This window comes from Lactuca virosa, chromosome 2 (assembly GCF_052849685.1).
Source record: "Lactuca virosa cultivar CGN04683 chromosome 2, Lactuca_virosa_CGN04683_v6, whole genome shotgun sequence".
NCBI lineage: Eukaryota > Viridiplantae > Streptophyta > Magnoliopsida > Asterales > Asteraceae > Lactuca > Lactuca virosa.
Window position 1 is genome coordinate 69,771 of NC_136427.1, and position 26,069 is coordinate 95,839.

Genomic DNA, 26,069 nt, shown 5'->3' on the forward strand with positions numbered 1-26,069 from the left:
ATGGTCATATATATATATATATATATATATATATATATATATATATATATATATATATATATATATATGAATTTATCGTTTTCTTCGAGTTGAGGTTGAGGAGCTTCTTCGCTCAGCTTCTCTTTCAGCAACCAAGACAGAAAACTCAGCAGGAAGCATCTCATGTATATTCAGGCCCTTGGAGCTGCTCAGATCAACAACCTCCTGAATCACATCGAGTGTAATGCTAAATCCCAATGTTGACAACACCCTGATAGCATTTGCAATCTTGCATATGTTTTGCCTGTTTCTAATGGAGTGTAGGTGTATTCTTGTTCTTCAAGGGTTGTTTGTGATTTGTTTGGGGATTTAATCGGTTCGTCTTCTACCATGTTATCTTTAGTTTCGACATGTTCACCAACCCAGATGAAGCCATTACAACCAAGTATGAGGTCGATTCCATACTGTTGTAAATGATGGAAATGTTGTTTGCGTGTCACACCCCCGAAACCAGACGGCAGAATCGTCCGAGGGCTCGCGTGACTTAAATTGAATATCATCACAACGAATATACATGAATCATAACATAAACATCACCATGCATCAATACATTACAACTGATATTGTTTACATCCAGAACATCGTTTTAAATATTACACATTCATAACATAAATTGTTTGAGAGTTTTCAAAAACATAACATCCTAACATTACTTGATATTACCCTTCAGCTTACCTGTTACCTGAGAATACAAGTTATTTTGGAAAACGTCAACATATGAAATGTTGGTGAGTTCATAAGCAATGTTGTGATAAAAATGATTTGTGTAGTTTGTAAAACCCAGAAAATCCGATATTTTCTGAAAAGACAGTTGTTTATCAAAGTGTGGAGATCTATAAGTTAATGCATGAATGATTTCAAAACGTGTATAAAAAGGGAGTTTTGTATTATAGTTATAGAAATTACAAGCGAGTGGTGTTGATTTCCTCGAAAAACCCGATGTTTTCCGATAACGCAAGATATACTTGTTTACAAATTGCTATACCGCTACGACGAATGATTATTGATTACTCTTCCTTGATTACTCGGGTGGTGTTGGTTTAATTAAGGGTTGTGAGTCGTTATAATCATGCATTAATAATGACTAGTTATAACTACATACTACGAAAGATCCTTAAAGGCGTCGCTCGTTATCACTCACTTAATCCAAACAACCTTGATTACTATTGATTAACAACCTGAATCTGTTTACTTTGATTACTCATAAGCCTAGCAAACGAGGAGAAGAGGAGTACAAAGTCTTGCTACATCCGTGAGTTACTTTAGGCTGTTGGGAATGCGAAGGACACGTTGGACCATCTCGCATTTGATTACTTTGACCTTACTAGCAATACCAATGGACCACTAGGGCCCAATAGCACTTAAAAGCCATTGAAGGTCCCTTTATATGGAATTGGGTCATAGAAGGCCCAATAACATATATTATCGTTATCCCTGGGGCCCAAAGATCATGTTAATGGATTTCAAAGGTCCAACAAGCATGATTGGAGCCTTTAAGCCCAAGGTTTTGGAATGTTTACTTGTCTTAGGCATTGAATAGTTGTTGGAAGGTTTGATTGAACGGTTTGTTATTTTTGTATCGACTCGAGACCGATCGATTTGTTTATAACGATATTTGGAGTTATACGTGTATTCGTCTTTCAATTTTTGTAAGTCGTAGATTAGTATTTTTGACTCAATATTCTATAAAAAAATAATTGGTTTAAAATAGTGGTTTAACCTTTTCGGTCCCTTTCTTTTTATAAAAATAACAATTTTAGTCCTTTATATGAAAGAAAAGACATTTTAAACCCTTAAGACATTTTCTTGACACTTTTGCATCATAGACTTGTTCAAATGATGTTTTTAGCTCAAAGTTTATTCTTTGGCAGTTTCAGTCCTTCCAGAAAAGTGTTTTTCGGTTTAAAACCCAAACTTTTGCAACTTTTACAATTTTGGCCCAAAATCCAAAAACTTAACATTTTTGATCCTTTTTGGAAAAGAAAAACATTTTTAACCCTTGAAATAGTTTTGTTTAGCTTTTTATCCCCAGTTTTGAAGAAATTACCATTTCAGCCCTTTCAATTTCATAATTTTCGCAACTTTGGGCTTGTTGGGCCGAAAAGCCCAAAAATTAGCCCATTAAGCTAATATTTACATTTTAAGTCCTTTGAAGATTGTAATGTTCATAAAAACAATCATTGTAACTGTTTTGACTCTTTTGACCTTTAAGAAAACCGTGAATGGCAATTTTAAACCCAATTTTTGTATATTTGACAATTTAAGCCCAAAAATGAGTTTTATGTTGCAATGTTTTTATAATAATCTTAGAGATTAATATTTTTGACTTGTTTAGTGTAATATAACTTGGATCATGTTTGATTTCCTTCTTATAGCATAGATCTTGAGTTTTCTCCCCTTTTTGGTTACATATTCTCCATAAAAACACATAAAATCACACATACATGCATAAAATCATACATAGAATACACATACACATAGATCTACACATTTTACTTGTATTCTCCCCCATAAAACTTATGAAAACCGAAAAGAGAGGTGTATGAAGCTCACCTTGTGTTTGTGGATTCGGTTTAGAAGAAAAATGGAAGAAGTTTGATGCAAATCTCGGCCTAGTAAACTTCTTGGAGGATCTTTGGCTTAGAAGTGTTCTAAGATGCAAGATCACGAGTTTGAATAGATTAGGAGGAGGTTTTTGATGAAATGAAGTAGTTAGATCATAGATTTAAACATGAACTTACCTTAGATGATGATTTTTGTGGAATACTCTCCTTGAAAAGCTCCTAAATCTCGCAAATTTGATGAAGAAGAGTGAGGATATTCTTGAGAGAGTTTGTTTCAAAAAGTTGGATGAAATATGTGTGTGGGTGTGTGTCTTCGGCCGAGAGAAAAAGAGAGAGGAGAAGAGAGAGTGTTGATGAGATGGTTACTTGGAAACATGGGATATTGCATGGAGAACCAAGATATAATAATGAGGTGGCAAGTGGAAGTCAACTCTTCCTCCATTTGTGGTTTGGGCCGAGAGAAGGAGAAAGGAGAAAAGAAAATTGGGCTTTTTGTTCTTAAGTCCATCTTATGGCCCAATTAGGTGATTTTTGGCCCAAATTAATTCAAGGAATGATTTTTATGATCCACTAAGGCTATATAAATTTGTCGTGGCCCAATAAGGCCCATTAAAGATAACCTAGTTCATTTTAGGCTTATAAGGCCCAAAATATTAAGTTTCATGTATATGGGTCCAATTAGGGCCCATATGAGAGTTCTATGTTCATGATAGTTAAATTGGAAGCTTATTGGTCCATTAGGCCCAATAAGGAAATCCTAGTCCAAAATGGACTTAAACCGGGATTTCTAGGGTTTCCAATTCTTTGTTGACTATTTGCAGTTGCTTGTATAAAGTGTGTGATTGAAGTTTTGTTGTTATTGAATAAGCATCATGCATGCTTTCACCTTGTTGGTTTACAGTTGGTATAATTGTTGTTGTTACAAAGCATCAAAATTCCTAGTTGTGACATCATCCCCCCGTTAGAGGGAATTTCATCCCGAAATTCTTTTGAAAGCTATATTTGAGAATGCGAGAACAGGTGAGGGTACTTCTGCTTCATTTGGTCTTCACGTTCCCATGTGAATTCTGGTCTGCGTCTCGCGTTCCATCGAACTTTCAAAATTGGAATGCGACTCTGCTTAGTAAACTTCACCTCCCTGTCCATGATTTCGACTGGTTCCTCGATGAACAGGAGATTCTCGTTGATTTCGATTTCTTCTAATGGAATGACGAGAGTTTCGTCGGATAAGTACTTTTTCAAATTGGAAACGTGGAACATGGGGTGTACACTGCTGAGCTCAGCGGGTAGCTGCAACCTATAAGCCACTGGACCTATTCGGGCAAGAATCTCGAAGGGTCCAATGTATCGAGGGTTTAGTTTTCCCCGCTTCCCAAAACGAATCACCCCTTTCCAGGGAGAGACTTTTAATAACACCATATCCCCGACTCTAAATTCCAAGGGCTTCTGCCGCTTATCGGCGTAGCTCTTTTGTCTGTCTCGTGATGATTGCAGTCGGGCCCTGATCTGAATTATCTTTTCGGTCGTCTCGCGTATGATTTCCGGTCCCATTAATGCATTGTCTGATGTTTGTCCTTTTGCTAACTGAGTGTCCCCTACCTCTGCCCAACACAACGGTGATCTACATTTACGTCCTTACAATGCCTCGAAAGGAGCGACTTTGATGCTCGAGTGATAACTGTTGTTGTAAGAGAATTCGATTAAAGGCAAGTGGGTATCCCACGACTTTCCAAAGTCTATCACACACGCGCGAAGCATGTCTTCTAGTGTTTCAATGGTTCGCTCGCTTTGACCATCCGTTTGTGGGTGGTAGGCAGTGCTCATGTCGAGTTGTGTTCCCATAGCTTTCTGAAGCGATTGCCAAAAGCATGAAGTAAACCTACTATCTCTATCTGAGATGATAGATATTGGCACTCCGTGGATTCTCACAATTTCCTTTATATAAATTCTTGTCAGGCGCTCCATCTTGTATGATTCTTTTATTGGCAAGAAATGAGCGGATTTTGTTAATCTATCAATTATTACCCATATGGCATCCAAACCATCAGTCAACTTGGTTAGTTTGGTCACAAAATCCATGGTAATCCTTTCCCATTTCCACTTGGGAATTACTGGTTGATGTAGTAATCCGGAGGGCTTCTGATATTCCACCTTTACTTTAGCACACGTGAGGCATTTGCTAATGTAAGTGGCAATCTCTGCCTTCATGTTAGGCCACCAATAATGTTGCTTAACATCCAAGTACATTTTATCTGAACCTGGATGGATGGAGTATCGCGTCTTGTTGGCTTCGTTCATGACTACTTGTAGCACCTGGTTCTTGGTACGTATTCTTTTATTTAAATCTTTGAGTATTTCGCATGTTTGGCCTTGGACTCGGCGAGTCAAAGGCTCGACTCGCCGAGTAGGAGCGGGAAGGGGCACGGGGTTTAAGTCGCGGACTAGCCGAGTCGGGTCCCGGACTCGACGAGTAGCCTCTGTCTGGACAAAAACCCTAATCTGAGGGTTTGCACCCTATTTAAACAACCTTATGCAGCCCTCATCGCCCCTTTATGCTTCCAGAAACCCCTCATATCAAACCCTAGCCGTTTTTGAGAAGATCTAAGACTTTTTGAGTGATTCTTGTGAGTTTTGACCTCAAGGAAGAAGGAAGAGCATAGAAGGATCAAGAGGAGACTGAAGGATTCGAGTTTGGTTCATCATTTTCAGTCTTTGGAAGGTATAAAGTATGAACCTTGCTCATTCATTTGTTAGATCCCTCTTTGAGGTGATTTAGGGCTTTTATAAGCCATTTTTGGTGGCCAACCATGTTTGCAAACATGGTTGGGGGTTTGGGCTTCTGTATCATGTCGTTTTATGAGTCACAAGTCAGATCTAGGTTGCTTTTGCACCCAAGGAAGGCCCCATGCAACAAAAGAACCATTTTAGAGCCTTTTAAGCTCTAATGTCCCATGCATGCACGTAAAGTTTGTAACTTTACGTGCTAAATCGAGTCCAGGGGTTGGGATCTATCATTTGGTCAAGTGTTGTTCATCTGAAATCGAAGTTTTAGTGAGGGGATGAGACCGACTCGGCGAGTCCGTTCTTGGACTCGGCGAGTCTAAGGGTTTTGCCCTTTCTGTTGAGGGTCAAAAGAACCCAGTTGAGTGTGGAAAGGTTTTAAGGGGGTCCCAGGGAGTGACCCAAAGTTCTGGACTAAGCCATTGTGCTGGAAGTTCATGGGACTCGGCGAGTGCATGAACGGACTTGGCGAGTCCAAGGCAATCTCCTTAGAACTCGGCGAGTTCTTCATCAACTCGGCGAGTTGAGGACAGATCTGGTTCATCAGATAAAGGCCAACTCGATGAGTTGTTCATCAACTCGGCGAGTCGGATGAGTTTTCATGGGGCGTTCGAATGAGAGAAGAACTCGTCGAGTTGACGGCCCAACTCGACGAGTAGGGTCACGGATGAGGACGAGTAGAGAGTGAGGGACTCGGCGAGTTGACGGCCCAACTCGACGAGTCGGGTCAACTGGAAGTTGACTTTGACTTTGACTTGACTTGGTTGGGGGTAAATGGTCATTTTACCCTAAGTATAGAGATCAGTTTCTAACTGAGTATTTATGGGGTTTGTAGCCGGAGGATTTCCGGAACAGCAGCGGACGGAGGTTTCCCGCACAGATTATCAGCAGCCACTTGTACGAGGTGAGTTACCTTCCAGTAGGGGTGGGTCTACGGCCACAATGTCGGCCCACCAATGAGGAGTATTTAGAAGATGATTGTCTTTGTGATAATTATCTTGGTTTGGTTATGAGTTATATCTGTATGATATGTTACGTGCATGATAAGGATAGTTTCCCTGATAGTGGTCCTTAGGACCGAGGGGTAGGTCAGTACCCGGATATGCCTGACTGTATGCTTATATCTTGTATTGTATGTTAGTGGTAGGGGGTGGAATAGTCCCTAGTTACCGGTTGAAAGATACCGATGAATGGTTACCGGTTGAAAGATACCGATGAATGATTACCGGTTGAAAGATACTGATGAATGGTTACCGGTTGAAGGATACCGATGATATTGTATGGTATGTGGTATGATGGGGGAACTCACTAAGCTTTGTGCTTACGGTTTCAGTTTTGGTTTCAGGTACCTCTTCGTCTAAGGGGAAGGAGCCGGCGGCGTAGCATGGCATCACACACACATGATTTTCCGCATGGTGTTCTCTGGGATTGTACTCTGATATGACATTTGTTTATGTTGTGGGTTTCAAACATGATACTTGGTTTTTTTGAGATGACGTGTTTATACAATATTTTCTAATAAATGTTTTATGAATTAATTAATCAAAAATGAAATTTTTGGGCTTGAATTTTGGGATGTTACAAGTTGGTATCAGAGCTCTAGTTTGAGGGATCCAGACACACCCTCGGGGGTGTCTGGACTCAAACTGAGGGGCTAAAAGATTTGTACAATAAAATGGTTTTCTAAAAGTCTAAACGGAAGGGTTTTAAGAAAAACAAGGTGTGTGATACATGCGACGGCCGGGCTCAAGTAAGTTTCCCCAAGATACCCATACTTGTTATATTATGCTATATGGTTTGATTCTGAATTGCATGCTAGAATAGGACTAAGGATCTAAGAAGATGCCTTGTGTACCTGACATATGATTCTGATAATTGCATGCTAGTTAGGGCTAAGGATCTAGGAGGATGCCTTATACGCCGGTTGTATGAGCTATATGCTAGGACTGTTTAGTCAGCAGTAGGATGGCCTGTATAGGTTATGCCTGGTTTGGTTACTCTATCCACGAATGCTGCTTGCTTTGTGCTATGGGGGTCCTGGCCATTTCCAACTAACTAAGGAGCGGATATGTAACAGTATCTACAAGTTAGTTAGGGGGAGATAATAGGGACTCTTAATGCAGCTGATGGCGGAGGGTAGGTCGTAGAGTGCCCTAGGGAAGCCTATGATGAGGTCAGTGGAAAGGGTATCGGTAAAGGGACTTGGCGAAGTCGAAGCAATCCTTGAGGAAAGTACAGGTAGATGTGGAAGGTAGTATGGGCCCGTACTACTGAAAGCAGAGGACCTGTACTCGAATCAAGGAGGGCCTAGATGGAACCAAGGACCTTGGAGAGGGTGTTAGATCTCTCGAGTATATGTATGATCCTGACGTTTATGCGTGTATTTTCAGCATGGTGACCACACGACATGGAGCAGGAGGTTCCGGATCAGGATCGGGATCAGGCTCGGGTGCAGGAACCGAGCAGGTTGATGACGGGTTGCGCGAGTTCATCGCGTCTAAGATCACGAGAGGCATCCTTGAGTCGACCCCTATCATCTTCGGGTCGATCAAGGAGGGGATTGTTGAGCAAATGGAGGATCGTCTCCGAGCATTCAGGAGTGATATGGCATCTATCCAGGTGGGCACGCGCACACTGTCCTTCAAGGACTTTCGTGGGAGTGGTGCGTCAGATTTCCATGGGGTGAAAGACCCCATTGCTGCCCGGAGATGGATTGCAGACATTGAGTATGCGCAGCTGACGAGCTTCTGCCCGGAGAGGTCGAAGGTGAGGTATGCAGCAGGTTGCTTGCGAGACAGGGCCCAAGATTGGTGGGAGTCTGTTAGTGACTCATTGGGAGCCTCGGCGGTTGAGGCTATGACCTGGTCGGACTTTGTGACCAGATTTAGGGCGGAGTTTGCGCCAGCTGTGGAGCTTCAGCGGCTGGCCAGGGAGTTCTTGGATATGAGACAGACTACGGAGACTGTGGCGGAGATCACCGCCAAGTTCCGGGAGAGGGCATTGCTGGTGCCCCAGTATGCAGGAGACGAGGATATGAGGAGGACCTGCTACCACGACATGCTACGAGATGACATTCGGGAGCATGTTAGTTTTTCGGCTTGCCCTACCTTGGATTCCATGGTTGCCAGGGCTAGGGAGAGGGAGATTGATCTGGAGCACATCCAGAAGAGGAAGGCGGTAGATGGGCTGACGACCGGGGCTTCGGGGAAAAAGCCCAAGGGATCTGATGGTAGGCCGAAAGGTCAGGCAGGACGGGACCGCTGTGGGAAATGCGGTCGGTCACACGAGGGGGCTTGTCGCATTGGGCCGGGTTCGGGCTGCTATAAGTGCGGCAAGGTTGGGCATTTTGGCAGGGATTGTACTGCCCCCGCCCCCGCAGTACAGACGACAGACCTGATTTGCTTCCACTGCAATCAGAGAGGCCACAAAAGGGCCAACTGCCCGAGATTGGCAGCAGCGCCAGCAGCGGCGCCGGTCTCAGGGACACCGCGGGTTGCAGATGGTCGGAAGGTCAAGGCAGAGGCTCCAGTGGTGCGGAGCCGAGCGTTTCAGCTGACAGCCGAGGAGGCACGCGCTGCACCCGATGTGGTGACGGGTATGATTCTTTCCTTCTGATTTATTTTTATGATGTTTATGTTATTGATATGTGCTCTGTTTAGGATCGTTCCATGTGAACGGCATCCCGGTTCAGGTGTTGTTTGATTCGGGCGCTACCCGATCGTTTGTTTCTCTTGCACTTAGCAAGAGGTTTTCCGAGTCTTCGGGTATGTTGGATTGCCCTCTAGAGGTAGAGATTGCAGACGACCGTTCGGTGCGAGCATCGACGGTGTTTCGAGATTGTGTGCTGAGATTATTCGAGGAGCGCTACCTGGTGGACCTGGTTCCCATACCTTTGCGGGGGAACAAGGTCATTATTGGCATGGATTGGTTAAGCCCCAATGGGGCAGTGATCGACTGCGCGCATCAGTTGGTACGGATCAGGACCCCAAGTGGGGGAGAGCTGGTGATTCAGGGCGAGAGGCCACATCGAGGACCAACTTTATGTTCAGCAGCGAGAGCTAGGCGTTACCTTCAGCAGGGTTGCGCAGGTTATGTCGCCTACGTTATGGATACCCAGGAGGCGGGTAGGATTACGGTGGACGATGTGCCCGTGGTACGAGAGTTTGCGAACGTATTCCCCGAGGAGTTGCATGGGATACCTCCGGAGCGACAGGTGGAGTTCAGGATCGACCTAGTCCCTGGTGCGGCTCCGATGGCCAAGGCACCGTATCGGTTGGCTCCTCCTGAGATGCAGGAGTTGTCTACACAACTTCAGGAGCTGTTAGACAAGGGTTTCATTCGACCGAGCAGTTCACCCTGGGGAGCCCCGATTCTGTTTGTGAAGAAGAAGGACGGGTCGCATTGGATGTGTATAGATTATCGGGAGCTGAATAAGGTAACGGTGAAGAACCGCTACCCACTCCCGATGATTGACGACCTCTTTGACCAGCTACAGGGAGCATCTTAGTTCTCCAAGATTGATTTGCGTTCGGGGTATCATCAGATGAGGGTCAGAGAGGAGGATATGCAGAGGACTATGTTTCGGACGCGTTATGGCCATTATGAGTTTGTGGTGATGCCATTCGGGCTCACCAATGCTCCTGCCGCGTTCATGGACCTAATGAACCGCGTGTGTAGACCGATGTTAGACCGGTCGGTGATAGTATTTATTGATGATATCTTGGTTTACTCCAAGACGCGAGAGCAGCATGAGGAGCATCTGCGAGAGGTTCTAGAGACCTTGAGGAGGGAGAACTTGTATGCCAAGTTCTCCAAGTGTGAGTTCTGGTTGTGCGAGGTGCAGTTTCTTGGGCACCTTGTCAACCAGAACAGGATTTCGGTGGATCCGGCCAAGGTGGAGGCCGTGATGAGATGGTAGGTTCCGAAGTCTCCATTTGAGATTCGGATTTTCCTGGGATTAGCTGGCTACTATCGGAGAATCATCCAGGATTTCTCCAAGATAGCATTACCCCTGACCAGGCTAAAGAGGAAGGCTGTGGTCTTTCGTTGGGGGCCTGAGCAGCAGGCAGCGTTTGAGGCTTTGAGACAGAGATTGTGTGAAGCGCCAATCTTAGCCCTGCCAGAGGGCGTGGAGGATTTTGTAGTATACTGTGACGCGTCCATTTCAGGTTTGGGCGCGGTATTGATGCAGAGAGGGCACGTCATCGCCTACGCGTCGAGGCAGCTGAAGCCTCACGAGACGAACTACCCGACACATGATTTAGAGTTGGGGGATGTTGTGTTCGCCCTCAAGATTTGGCGACATTACCTCTATGGGGTTCGTTGTACAATTTACACGGACCACAAGAGCTTGAGGTACCTCATGGATCAGCCAAATCTGAACATGAGGCAGCGTCGGTGGTTGGACATGGTAAAGGATTATGACTGCGAGATCCTTTACCATCCGGGGAAGGCCAACGTGGTGGCCGACGCGCTTAGCCGCAAGGCGGCACCGATCAGAGGTATCTGCATGCGAATGACAGTGGTGACTCCGCTTTTGGAGCGGATTCGGGAGGCCTAACAGGAGGCCATGAAGGAGGAACATCGGAAGAGTGAGCATATAGTGGGTCAGGTTTCCTCCTTCGATTATGATAGCCGAGGGTTATTGACCCTTCACCGTAGGGTGTTGATCCCTTATCATGGAGGCGTGCGCCAGGTCCTGATGGAGGAGGCGCACAAATCCCGATTTTCCATCCATCCCGGAGCGACGAAGATGTATAGGGATCTTCGTCCCGATTACTGGTGGCCCTGCATGAAGCGGGACGTGGCATGGTATGTGGAGCGGTGCTTAACCTGCAGGAAGGTCAAGGCCGAGCACCAGATACCGCACGGCAAGATGCAGCCGTTGGATATCCCGCTGTGGAAATGGGAAGCCATCACGATGGATTTCATCACCAAGCTTCCCAGGACCGCGCAGGGAGTGGATTCGATTTGGGTCATCGTCGATCGATTGACCAAGAGCGCCCACTTTATCCCGATTCAGGAGGGCATCTCGGCCGAGAAATTGGCCGATATCTACATCAGAGAGGTGGTGGCGTGAAACGGAGTGCCAGTTTCTGTGATTTCGGATAGGGATGTGCGATTCACTTCCAGGTTCTGGAAGAAGTTTCATGACGAGCTGGGTACTCGTCTGCATTTTAGCACCGTCTTTCACCCGCAGACGGATGGCCAGAGCGAGCGGACCATTCAGACTCTGGAGGACATGCTGCGGGCGTGTGTTTTAGACTTTGGAGGTAGCTGGGATACCTACCTTCCGTTGGTGGAATTTTGGTATAATAATAGCTATCATGCGAGTATCGACCGTCCTCCCTTCGAGATGTTGTATGGGAGGAAGTGCAGGACCCCGATATGTTGGGGCGAGGTTGGACAGAGAGTGATGGGGAGCACCGAAGTGGTGCTCGAGACGACCGAGAGGATTCAGCAGGCTCGTAGCAGGCTTCAGACTGCTCAGAGTCGGCAGAAAAGTTATGCCGACAAGCGTCGATCAGACCTGGAGTTCCAGGTCGGGGATATGGTTCTCCTGAAGGTGTCGCCTTGGAAAGGTGTCATCCGATTCAGGAAACGGGGCAAGTTAGGCCCAAGGTACATTGGTCCGTTCAGGGTATTAGCCCGGGTGGGCAAGGTGGCGTATAGGTTGGATTTGTCGGCCGAGCTCAAACAGATACACAACACTTTCCATGTTTCGCAGCTGCGGAAGTGCTTGGTGGACGACACTGCAGTGGTGCCTTTGGAGGACATTCAGGTTGATGACAGCCTAAATTACATCGAGCGGCCTGTAGCGATCCTCGACCGGAAGTCGAAGGATCTGAGGAACAAGAGATTGGAACTCGTGAAGGTGCAATGGTAGCACCGGAAGGGGTCGGAGTGGACTTGGGAGCCGATGGATGAGATGATGATGCATTACCCCGAGCTGTTTCAGGAGCAAGCAGCAGACTTCGAGGACGAAGTCTAAAATAAGTGGGGGAGATTTGTAGCACCTGGTTCTTGGTATGTATTCTTTTATTTAAATCTTTGAGTATTTCGCATGTTTGGCCTTGGACTCGGCGAGTCAAAGGCTCGACTCGCCGAGTAGGAGCGGGAAGGGGCACGGGGTTTAAGTCGCGGACTCGCCGAGTCGGGTCCCGGACTCAGCGAGTAGCCTCTGTCTGGACAAAAACCCTAATCTGAGGGTTTTCACCATATTTAAACAACCTTATGCAGCCCCCATCGCCCCTTTATGCTTCCAGAAACCCCTCATATCAAACCCTAGCCGTTTTTGAGAAGATCTAAGACTTTTTGAGTGATTCTTGTGAGTTTTGACCTCAAGGAAGAAGGAAGAGCATAGAAGGATCAAGAGGGGACTGAAGGATTCGAGTTTGGTTCATCATTTGCAGTCTTTGGAAGGTATAAAGTCTGAACCTTGCTCATTCATTTGTTAGATCCCTCTTTGAGGTGATTTAGGGCTTTTATAAGCCATTTTTGGTGGCCAACCATGTTTGCAAACATGGTTGGGGGTTTGGGCTTCTGTATCATGTCATTTTATGAGTCACAAGTCATATCTAGGTTGCTTTTGCACCCAAGGAAGGCCCCATGCAACAAAAGAACCATTTTAGAGCCTTTTAAGCTCTAATGTCCCATGCATGCACGTAAAGTTTGTAACTTTACGTGCTAGATCGAGTCCAGGGGTTGGGATCTATCATTTGGTCAAGTGTTGTTCATCTGAAATCGAAGTTTTAGTGAGGGGATGAGACCGACTCGGCGAGTCCGTTCTTGGACTCGGCAAGTCTAAGGGTTTTTCCCTTTCTGTTGAGGGTCAAAAGAACCCAGTTGAGTGTGGAAAGGTTTTAAGGGGGTCCCAGGGAGTGACCCAACGTTCTGGACTAAGCCATTGTGCTGGAAGTTCATGGGAATCGGCGAGTGCATGAACGGACTCGGCGAGTCCAAGGCAATCTCCTTAGAACTCGGCAAGTTGTTCATCAACTCGGCGAGTTGAGGACAGATCTGGTTCATCAGATAAAGGCCAACTCGACGAGTTGTTCATCAACTCGGCGAGTCGGATGATTTTTCATGGGGCGTTCGAATGAGAGAAGAACTCGTCGAGTTGACGGCCCAACTCGACGAGTAGGGTCACGTATGAGGACGAGTAGAGAGTGAGGGACTCGGCGAGTTGACGGCCCAACTAGGCGAGTCGGGTCAACTGGAAGTTGACTTTGACTTTGACTTGACTTGGTTGGGGGTAAATGGTCATTTTACCCTAAGTATAGAGATCAGTTTCTAACTGAGTGTTTATGGGGTTTGTAGCCGGAGGATTTCCGGAGCAGCAGCGGATGGAGGTTTCCCGCACAGATTATCAGCAGCCACTTGTACGAGGTGAGTTACCTTCCAGTAGGGGTGGGTCTACGGCCACAATGCCGGCCCACCAATGAGAAGTATTTAGAAGATGATTGTCTTTGTGATAATTATCTTGGTTTGGTTATGAGTTATATATGTATGATATGTTACGTGCATGATAAGGATAGTTTCCCTGATAGTGGTCCTTAGGACCGAGGGGTAGGTCAGTACCCGGATATGCCTGACTGTATGCTTATATCTTGTATTGTATGTTAGTGGTAGGGGGTGGAATAGTCCCTAGTTACCGGTTGAAAGATACCGATGAATGGTTACCGGTTGAAAGATACCGATGAATGATTACCGGTTGAAAGATACTGATGAATGGTTACCGGTTGAAGGATACCGATGATATTGTATGGTATGTGGTATGATGGGGGAACTCACTAAGCTTTGTGCTTACGGTTTCAGTTTTGGTTTCTGGTACCTCTTCGTCTAAGGGGAAGGAGTCGGCGGCGTAGCATGGCATCACACACACACATGATTTTCCGCATGGTGTTCTCTGGGATTGTACTCTGATATGACATTTGTTTATGTTGTGGGTTTCAAACATGATACTTGGTTTTTTTGAGATGACGTGTTTATACAATATTTTCTAATAAATGTTTTATGAATTAATTAATCAAAAATGAAATTTTTGGGCTTGAATTTTGGGATGTTACACTACTCCTCTGAATCCCCCAAATTTAGGGACCCAAATGTGGTTCATGAAGTAATATGTTCCGTCTTACTTCACTTCAAAGTTCTTCTCCATTCCACGCAACGCTTTGCTTGTTTTGTTTTCTGCCTTCATGGCATCGAACTGAGCTGCCCTGATTTGAGAGGTTAGGTGGGATCGAATGGTTATGGAGAGAGTCTTCAAACGACGATTCGAGTAATCCTTCCGACTCAAGGCATCAGCTACTACGTTAGCATTACCTGGGTGGTACTTGATTTCGCACTCGTAGTCATTCAGCAATTCAACCCATCTTCGTTGCCTCATGTTTAACTCTTTTTTATCTAAGATGTGCTGGAGACTCTTGTGGTCGGTGAAAATGGTGCACTTGGTACCATAAAGGTAGTGCCTCCAAATCTTCAGGGCGAAGACCACAGCTCCTAATTCCAGGTCATGGGTGGTATAATTCACCTCATGTGTCTTCAGCTGCCGGGACGCATAAGCTATCACCTTTCCACGTTGCATGAGTACACAGCTTAAACCCTGATTTGACGCATCACAGTAAACTATAAAGTCTTCTATTCCTTCTGGTAGTGATAGCACCGGTGTATTGCAGAGTGCTTGCTTCAGAGTTCGGAATGCAGCTTCTTGTTTATCCGTCCATTAAAAAGGCACGCCCTTTTGTGTAAGCAAGGTAAGTGGCTTGGATGTCTTGGAGAAGTTCTGAATAAACCTCCTGTAGTAGCCTGCGAGACCTAAGAATTGACGAATTTTGGTGGGTGTCGTTGGGATCGCCCATCCTTTGATAGCTTTGACTTTAGAAGGATCCACATGTATCCTTTCCTGACTAACAACATGACCCAAAAAGTTTACACTACGGAGCCAAAACTCACACTTAGAGAGTTTTGCGTATAACCTTTCGGTTCGCAGGGTTTCCAGGATTTGTCGGAGATGTCGGCCGTGTTCTTCTTCGCTTCGGGAATAGACGAGGATATCGTCGATGAAAACGATGACAAAGTTGTCGAGGAATGGTCGGCAGATTCGATTCATTAGGTCCATGAATGCGGCAGGGGCATTCGTTAGACCGAAGGGCATTACGACAAATTCATAATGTCCATAACGAGTTCGGAAAGCGGTTTTGGGAATATCCTCTTCCTGGACTTTGAGTTGGTGGTATCCAGATCACAGATCTATCTTAGAGAAGTGACTTGCTCCTTGGAGCTGGTCGAATAGATCGTCGATTCGCGGAAGTGGATAGTGGTTTTTGATAGTGAGCTTGTTAAGTTCCCTATAGTCAATACACATCCTAAAGGTACCGTCTTTCTTCTTAACAAAGAGAACCGAAGCTCCCCAAGGTGAGAAACTGGGTCGGATGAATCCTTTGTCCAAAAGCTCACTGAGTTAACTGGACAACTCTTGCATCTCCACAGGAGCCAATCTATAGGGCGATTTGGCGATGGGAGTAGCTCCTGGCACTAGATCAATTCGAAACTTGACTTGTCTTTCTGGGGGTATTCCTGGAAGATCCTCCGGAAAGACATCCGGGAAATCGCAAGCCACAGGGATGTTTCGAATATTGATCTCTTCTTTGGACTTGTCCACTATATGAGCTAGAAAAGCCAAGTCCTTCTTTCGTAGATACTTATGTGCCTTAATGCATGAGATGAGACGGAGGTTCGTGCTGGGTTTGTCTCCGTATATAATCAGGGTTTCGTGATTCGGGAGGCGAAGGCGAACGACCTTCTCGTGACACATAATTTCAGCATGGTGGGGGCTTAACCAATCCATGCCGATAATCACATCAAAACTCCTAATGGAAACAGGCATTAAGTTTATTTGAAAGACGTGATGATTTAAGGTCAGGGTACATCCGTTGTAGATTTGCCCAGTGGATTCTGTTTTCCCATTGGCCATTTCCACCGTAAAGGTTTCATTAAGCTTCTGGGGTTGTTGTTTTAACAAATGTTTGAATTTATTACTCATAAAACTTCGTTCTGCCCTGGTATCAAATAGGATGCATGCATAAGTATGGTTTAGGAGAAACGTACCGGTAACAACAGCGGGATCCTGCACCGCTTCTCCCTGACCCATAGCTAGCACTCTTCCTGTTCCTCCGTTCCCAGGGTTGTTGATGTTGGGGCAGTTTCAACGGATATGCCCAGTCTTTCCACATCCATAGCAGGTAGGGCTTGATCCTGTGTTATTGTCGCTATTGTTGGTGTTGTTGTTGTTGTTGTTGTTGTTGCGGTTGTTGTTGTATCTAGGGAGGATTCCTGCAATACCTTGCCGTGTGACCCTTCCGATTGCAACTGGTACAGTGCATCTCTCTGCATTCGCCATTATGATGAAGACTGCACTTGTTGCACTTTGGGAGATTCCCAGAATACTGCTTAGGGGCACTTGGATTAGCTGAGGCTGGAGCATGTGGTGTGGAGGGAACTTGGGTGGTTGCAGCATTGACTGTCACTGTCTGTTGTTTCTTTGACGACTCTGAGCCTTGTCGTCCTTTTATTTTGTTGTTCTTTCCTTTCTTGTTGTCACTCTCCTTCTTGCCTTCAGTTCCCACTAGCTTCTCGCCCTTTTTGTTGTTGTGGTCGTACAGTTTCTTAGCCAATCTCTTGGCACTGTCGAAAGTTTCAGGATTTGCAGCTATTACATTTCCTTGAATTGGGGAGGTTAGTCCCCAGATGAATCGTTCGATTTTCTTTCCTTCTGAAGTGATCATTCCAGGGCACAACAGTGACAGCTCGCTAAACCTTGATATGTAGGCATCTATGTCGGAATTTCGGACGGTGAGATTCCACAGCTCTTGCTCCATTTTCTGAATTTCGCCTCGCGGGCAGTACTCAATCATCAGCATTTCCTTCAACTCCGTCCATGGCATAGCGTTGGCTACGAGGAGAGTCATGGCCTCTACATGTCCAATCCACCAAGTGAGAGCTTGGTCAACGAATGTGCATGCAACGAACTTCACTTTCACCTCCTCGGGGCATTCACATATCTCAAATACCGATTCCACTTTTTCCATCCATCTCTTTAGGGTTATCATTCCACCCGTGCCATTAAAGGTTCATGGCTTGGCGTTGGTGAAGTCCTTGTAGGAACATGTTCTGGTAGGTCCGTGATTTGTTCCGTTGTTCGAACTCCCAGCCCCTTGTCCATTGACTCCACCATTGTTCCCTTGCTGGATTTGCGTCATGGCTGTAGTAACTGCAGCAGATACAGCTGCTTGGAATGCAGCTGAGTTGACTTTGGGTGGGGTTGTTCCAGGGTTCCACGAGTTGGTCGTTGAGGCATCTTTCTGTCATGGAACGGAAAGATGTTGAGTGCCTATGATTTTTGTGGGATTGTGGTCCTATAAACTAGGTGTTTTGCATGAACTTAAGTGGTTTCACAAATTAGCATACAATCATGTATATATAACACATAACAGATCACAACATCAATAGAACACATAAAATTTTTCATTAATATTATCCGCATTTTTGATACATGAAAATTTTGCTCAGAAGAGCATACATAAGTGCTGCAACTTCGGCAGCGTAACGACTCTATGAGTAGTGTAATCACTTAAACATGGAGTCGATGGTACATATCATAGATCACCTAAGCATAATACTAAAGATAGATATGACTAGTTCCTCGTACGGTGAGACATATAGTAAGTAGTAAAGCAAGTCCTATCAGTAGAGATGATGACGACAGTCAATCGTCCAGCTGACGTATCAGGAGTTCAGCCAGTTCATCCGCCTCTTGGGTGATTACCTCCACCCTTCGCTCGGCTTGTACAACCCTTGCCTTGGCCGTAATGAGTTGCAGCTTGAGGCTGATGATTGCCTCCTCGAGAGAGTGTAGATAGTTTGTATCAACCCCTCGAATCGTGCGGGAGCCTGACGGGGCTTTCGACAGATGGGGCTCACTATGTGTCTCCTCTACGCCCTTCTCTTCGTCTAACTCTTGGTCGGACTCGTCATATTCGAAATCGATTATTACATATTCATCATGTTCCACTTCGGTCCACCGTTGTGTGCTCGCCCTCTGATCTCCCTCAGGCTCATCCTCGATCATCCCGTGGGCCACTAAGACCTGATGAAACTGAATGCCCTGGTGTTCTCCTTCCATGGTGGCTGAGGGGAGGTGAATTAGTGAGCTATTATTACTACTAATATGTTTTAGTTATTATGCAATTTGAATTAATGTTCTCTTCTTGGTAGCAAGGTATGTTTTTAGGTTTACTGACCATCGAGGTTTTTCACGGAGCATGTGATAGTTGCACTTCGGAGAAATGTAGTTGATCAGGCTACATTCACCCCTTACTACAACCACGAACAGTCCCGACTTAACCGAGATGTCAGTGTTATTTTATTTGATTTAGTATTATGTTCTCTTTCCTACATCAAACAAGTAAAGATGTTTTTATCGTTGTGTTTTATTTTTTTTGTTCAGAGTTGTAGTAGTCCCTCTTTGGTTTATAGTTGCATATCAATGTGTGGTTAGATATGCCAGTTCACTATAAACAGTGCTATGATACCAACCTGTCACACCCCCGAAACCAGACGGCGGAAACGTCCGAGGGCTCGCGTGACTTAAATTGAATATCATCACAACGAATATACATGAATCATAACATAAACATCACCATGCATCAATACATTACAACTGATATTGTTTACATCCAAAACATTGTTTTAAATATTACACATTCATAACATAAATTGTTTGAGAGTTTTCAAAAACATAACATCCTAACATTACTTGATATTACCCTTCCGCTTACCTGTTACCTGAGAATACAAGTTATTTTGGAAAACGTCAACATATGAAATGTTGGTGAGTTCATAAGCAATGTTGTGATAAAAATGATTTGTGTAGTTTGTAAAACCCAGAAAATCCGATATTTTCTGAAAAGACAGTTGTTTATCAAAGTGTGGAGATCTATAAGTTGATGCATGAATGATTTCAAAACGTGTATAAAAAAGGGAGTTTTGTATTATAGTTATAGAAATTACAAGCGAGTGGTGTTGATTTCCTCGAAAAACCCGATGTTTTCCGATAACGCAAGATATACTTGTTTACAAATTGCTATACCGTTACGACGAATGATTATTGATTACTCTTCCTTGATTACTCGGGTGGTGTTGGTTTAATTAAGGGTTGTGAGTCGTTATAATCATGCATTAATAATGACTAGTTATAACTACATACTACGAACGATCCTTAAAGGCGTCGCTCGTTATCACTCACTTAATCCAAACAACCTTGATTACTATTGATTAACAACCTGAATCTGTTTACTTTGATTACTCATAAGCCTAGCAAACGAGGAGAAGAGGAGTACAAAGTCCTGCTACATCCGTGAGTTACTTTAGGCTGCTGGGAATGCGAAGGACACGTTGGACCATCTCGCATTTGATTACTTTGACCTTACTAGCAATACCAATGGACCACTAGGGCCCAATAGCACTTAAAAGCCATTGAAGGTCCCTTTATATGGAATTGGGTCATTGAAGGCCCAATAACATATATTATCGTTATCCCTGGGGCCCAAAGATCATGTTAATGGATTTCAAAGGTCCAACAAGCATGATTGGAGCCTTTAAGCCCAAGGTTTTGGAATGTTTACTTGTCTTAGGCATTGAATAGTTGTTGGAAGGTTTGATTGAACAGTTTGTTATTTTTGTATCGACTCGAGACCGATCGATTTGTTTATAACGATATTTGGAGTTATACGTGTATTCGTCTTTCAATTTTTGTAAGTCGTAGATTAGTATTTTTGACTCAATATTCTATAAATAAAATAATTTGTTTAAAATAGTGGTTTAACCTTTTCAGTCCCTTTTTTTTTATAAAAATAACAATTTTAGTCCTTTATATGAAAGAAAAGACATTTTAAACCCTTATGACATTTTCTTGACACTTTTGCATCATAGACTTGTTCAAATGATGTTTTTAGCTCAAAGTTTATTCTTTGGCAGTTTCAGTCCTTCCAGAAAAGTGTTTTTCGGTTTAAAACCCAAACTTTTGCAACTTTTACAATTTTGGCCCAAAATCCAAAAACTTAACATTTTTGATCCTTTTTGGAAAAGAAAAACATTTTTAACCCTTGAAATAGTTTTGTTTAGCTTTTTATCCCCAGTTTTGAAGAAATTACCATTTCAGCCCTTTCAATTTCATAATTTTCGCAACTTTGGGCTTGTTGGGCCGAAAAGCCCAAAAATTAGCCCATTAAGCTAATATTTACATTTTAAGTCCTTTGAAGATTGTAATGTTCATAAAAACAATCATTGTAACTGTTTTGACTCTTTTGACCTTTAAGAAAACCGTGAATGGCAATTTTAAACCCAATTTTTGTATATTTGACAATTTAAGCCCAAAAATGAGTTTTATGTTGCAATGTTTTTATAATAATCTTAGAGATTAATATTTTTGACTTGTTTAGTGTAATATAACTTGGATCATGTTTGATTTCCTTCTTATAGCATAGATCTTGAGTTTTCTCCCCTTTTTGGTTACATATTCTCCATAAAAACACATAAAATCACACATACATGCATAAAATCATACATAGAATACACATACACATAGATCTACACATTTTACTTGTATTATCCCCCATAAAACTTATGAAAACCGAAAAGAGAGGTGTATGAAGCTCACCTTGTGTTTGTGGATTCGGTTTAGAAGAAAAATGGAAGAAGTTTGATGTAAATCTCGGCCTAGTAAACTTCTTGGAGGATCTTTGGCTTAGAAGTGTTCTAAGATGCAAGATCACGAGTTTGAATAGATTAGGAGGAGGTTTTTGATGAAATGAAGTAGTTAGATCATAGATTTAAACATGAACTTACCTTAGATGATGATTTTTGTGGAATACTCTCCTTGAAAAGCTCCTAAATCTCGAAAATTTGATGAAGAAGAGTGAGGATATTCTTGAGAGAGTTTGTTTCAAAAAGTTGGATGAAATATGTGTGTGGGTGTGTGTCTTCGGCCGAGAGAAAAAGAGAGAGGAGAAGAGAGAGTGTTGATGAGATGGTTACTTGGAAACATGGGATATTGCATGGAGAACCAAGATATAATAATGAGGTGGCAAGTGGAAGTCAACTCTTCCTCCATTTGTGGTTTGGGCCGAGAGAAGGAGAAAGGAGAAAAGAAAATTGGGCTTTTTGTTCTTAAGTCCATCTTATGGCCCAATTAGGTGATTTTTGGCCCAAATTAATTCAAGGAATGATTTTTATGATCCACTAAGGCTATATAAATTTGTCGTGGCCCAATAAGGCCCATTAAAGATAACCTAGTTCATTTTAGGCTTATAAGGCCCAAAATATTAAGTTTCATGTATATGGGTCCAATTAGGGCCCATTTGAGAGTTCTATGTTCATGATAGTTAAATTGGAAGCTTATTGGTCCATTAGGCCCAATAAGGAAATCCTAGTCCAAAATGGACTTAAACCGGGATTTCTAGGGTTTCCAATTCTTTGTTGACTATTTGCAGTGCTTGTATAAAGTGTGTGATTGAAGTTTTGTTGTTATTGAATAAGCATCATGCATGCTTTCACCTTGTTGGTTTACAGTTGGTATAATTGTTGTTGTTACAAAGCATCAAAATTCCTAGTTGTGACATTGCGCCTCTTTACTAGATATGGAGATATTGTTAGCATCTGACCCCTTTCTAGTTGCACATGCAAATTACCATCATCATTAAATCATTAAGCTAAAAATAATCACATCATCCAAACTCATCTTCCATTAAGATACACCAACAAGCTCACAAAATGAAAAAATTTCTTGGAAGGAATTAGAATCTTTCCATACTTCTGGACAAGAAAAGACAACATAAACACATAGGTTACATAGTAAAGCAACCCAAACCTTTCCATATTTCTGGCTCCTTGCTTGCAGTTGTAGACTACTATTGTGACATCCCCAAATTCATGGCCAGAAAAGACCGGTTTAATTTATGCTTTTAAAATAAAATCAGAGTAAATCCATTGATTTAAAAAGACTTGCGGAATTTGTTCCCAAAACAAAATATGATAAACTAAAGTTTATCAAAGCATTTCTTAAAGAAATATATTATAAAAATCGGGATGTCATGTTCCGATACAAATCAAAAGCATAAACAGTACAATACAGACCTTACAACAGTTTTACAGAACCATAGGCATATAAACAAATAACTTGATGATTAATCCATCTTAGGCTCTTGCGCCACTTCCTGTAATACAAATAAAACTGAGTGGGTCATGCTTGGGAGTCTGGTGAGCATATAGGGCTTTCAACCCACAATAAATAATTATATTTAATTTCACCAACCAACATTAACCCGATTACCCATTCCCGTTATCCTCACTTTACGTCCCTAAAATAACATTTATAACAAGGGACCTAATCTAGGAAGTTCATCGGGACAGACATTACTGCAAAGGGGTTTCCTCAACAATAGATGTCCTAAAGGCAACCATGAGGGGGATAGAGTACACCGGTGAACACATCGTTCACAAACACCTACAGGTTATGAACCTGCTAGCGTTCCACTGGACAGTCTAGAAGGTGTCCGTGGTCGTCATCCATACTCCGCTAGATGACTAGATTAACAACAACAACATTGAAGCCTCTCATCATTTTATTTCACACGTCAACTATCTACCCATGTTATACCCAACAATTTTGTAGATAATATACATATATAAACATACATATACAATTTTAAATCTTGTGAAAATATATATTCATTGAATACGCAAACCAGATAACAGATAATATATAAACACATAGCACATATTTTATTCATATCTATGTGTTAGAAGAAAGGATATATATACTCACACCAGATAACAAATAATATGTATAAACACATAACACATATTTTATAGAGATACTTCATATCAATGTGTTTAGAAGAAAGGGTATATACACTCACACCAGATAACAGATAATATGTATAAACACATAACACGTATTTTATAGAGATACTTCATATCTATGTGTTTAGAAGAAAGGGTATATACACTCACTCCAGATAAGATGATTATCGGACAACACTACGGCTCTTTAAGTAGTATTCTTTGATGAAACTGGAATATCTTCACACACTGGGCTTCTTGCGGGCAGAGCTTCAGCTTGAATGGATAGAGAGAGTATAGAGAGTGAAAGAATGGGTTGAAGGTGTGAAGAATGAGGCAGCCCCGAGCCTCAATTTATAGTGCTCTGGGTGCTCCACTACCTGCTTAGTGCTCCACTACCTGCTCCACTAATTTCTTAGTGTTCCACTACCTGCTTGATGCTCCACTAACTGCTCCACGTTGTGAACCCTGTCTGATCTCGAAGTTTGTGTTCCGAACTTTTAGAAATTCATATCTTTCACATACGAACTCCGTTTTTGACGTTCTTTATATCCACGCGTAGGTGAGATTATGCTCTACAATTTCATTTAGACTCCGTCGGCTAATTTTGACTTTATTTTATTATATTATTTTTAGTAGGCCTGGACAGGAAAACTCCGTTATAAATTCATAACTTCTTCGTTTGACATCCGTTTTCGTCTGTCTTTTTACCGTTGCACTACTATAGACGAGATATTCGATTCTCGTTTAGATTGATTCGGCAAGAAATCACTCGATCTCATATTCAAACTTTGGGTTGTATACTGTTAAGTCAACTTCGAAAAATCATAATTTCCTCATACGAAGTCAGATTTAGACGTTCTTTTTATGTACGCTCTCGGTTTAACGTATCCTACGACTTTTTTTTAGATCACTAAGGCTAAATATCACTCTATCGTGATTTCACTATTTACGTCACGCAGTGTCGTACCGGTTATGTCGCAAAACTTTGACATGTCATAACTTCTTCGTCATAACTTGGATTTCAGCGTTATTTATATATCCGTGATCCTCTTCACGACCACTACAACTTCATGTATCGATATTGGGTTTATCTAACATTTTATTTTTACGTTTATTTTATCCTTAATTTAATTAAATCACAACAATTAAGCATAAAACACACAATACTCAAATAATACATTTTTATTATTTCAAAATGAGTTAGAAAGGTTAACCTAGACTATTACATCATCATTAATGTCTAGCCCAGAAACATGGGCGTTACAACCATCGCGCATGAAATCACGGACTTCAGCCTACAACAAACAACATAATGATTAACGGGGGCATTCATCGAGTATAAATAACACAATGAATACTAAAGTGTTGTTTCTTTCTTTTTTATAAAATGTACTTAATTAAGTGAGTGTTTCTTTTTTACTTAATGCAGAAAAGAGAACTTAATAGAGAAATTCAGGAAAAGAATCAAATCTAACTTTTTTATATAAAATTGCATTCATTTATTGGTTTCTTCCACTTTATCCAAGTGGATCGTCTTTTCTCAGATATGTTATAAACATCATTTATCTGGACAGCACTTCATTTTGGACAACACATGAAGGAGGTAAAAAAAAGCCTTCAATAAACGGACGATATTTATGGGCTTACACAGATGACGTCATTCTCTTCAAAAATGGTACGCATGTTGAGCTCATCAACTGCAGTCCGTCGCCTCTGCCAATTTAAGGATGGTCATGACTCATGAAAAAGACAAAATACAACAATCCAAACAAGTTCGGAAATAACAAAGAAACTAAGCCATGAAGCATACACAGAGCATTCATGCACGTTAACATGACCATATGACATAGTGGGAGATATATACCTGGATTCCATCAGGTAAATTCATTAAAGAGAGCATCAATACCGCATCTTGGCTAAAATTAATCTCCAATCTCCACCGCTTTGGAGCAACCTTCATATATATCATGAAAAACAAAACTCTGTTAACCAAAATACTAACTACCTACTAATCAACTTAACAACACATTCCTCACTTGTATCAAACATTTTAACGCAACTGCTACAAATTTTATCTTTTCACTTGAGAAGAATTGCATATATGCGGGCGAATTAAGCTATTGGTATAAAACTAAAGTGAACAGAAGCAGTAAATCGAGTTAGGACTTGCCTCAATAACACGACCTACTATGATATCACCAACCTCAGGCTTATACCTACACCAATTTCAAATTCAGCATTAAGCATTTTGCTTCCACTCTTATGAAACATAAAAATTCAGGTAAATAGATTGCTCATGACCTGGCTCTCAAAGTGCGAACATAGACCAATTTATTTACACATTCGATTACTCCACACACGGTTGCTACGACCTCACCCTCAACCTCTGTCGTCCCATGACCCCTAAAATATTACAAATGGAAAAAAGCATTTCAAAATTTAAGCTTAACGATCCTATAAACCACGAATTCCACGATTCCTAAGAGCTAAGACTATATTAGGATAAATGAGGACGGAACAATTTCTGGTATCGTTACTTACATGAAAGAAAAATCAAAATACACATAAAACTCACAATATAACATATGCATATGGAGAGTAGACATTAGTTAGGGTTTATATTTACTTGAGAACACCATCTTCTTGGTTAACAGGGATAGAATAGGCGACAGTGACAGAAGAATCAGAATTGGTTCCCGAAGACAGAGATTCCAACAGTTCGAGTGCTCTTTGCAACCTTAGTGTCTATGTTTGATTCAATGATAGCTCAATGCCTCTCAT

General features: G+C 42.5%; 1 pseudogene; it reads right to left on the bottom strand.

Moving 5' to 3' along the window:
* Positions 1–72: 72 nt before the first annotated feature.
* LOC145156215 (exosome complex component RRP4 homolog) lies at positions 73–26,069 on the bottom strand (annotated as a pseudogene).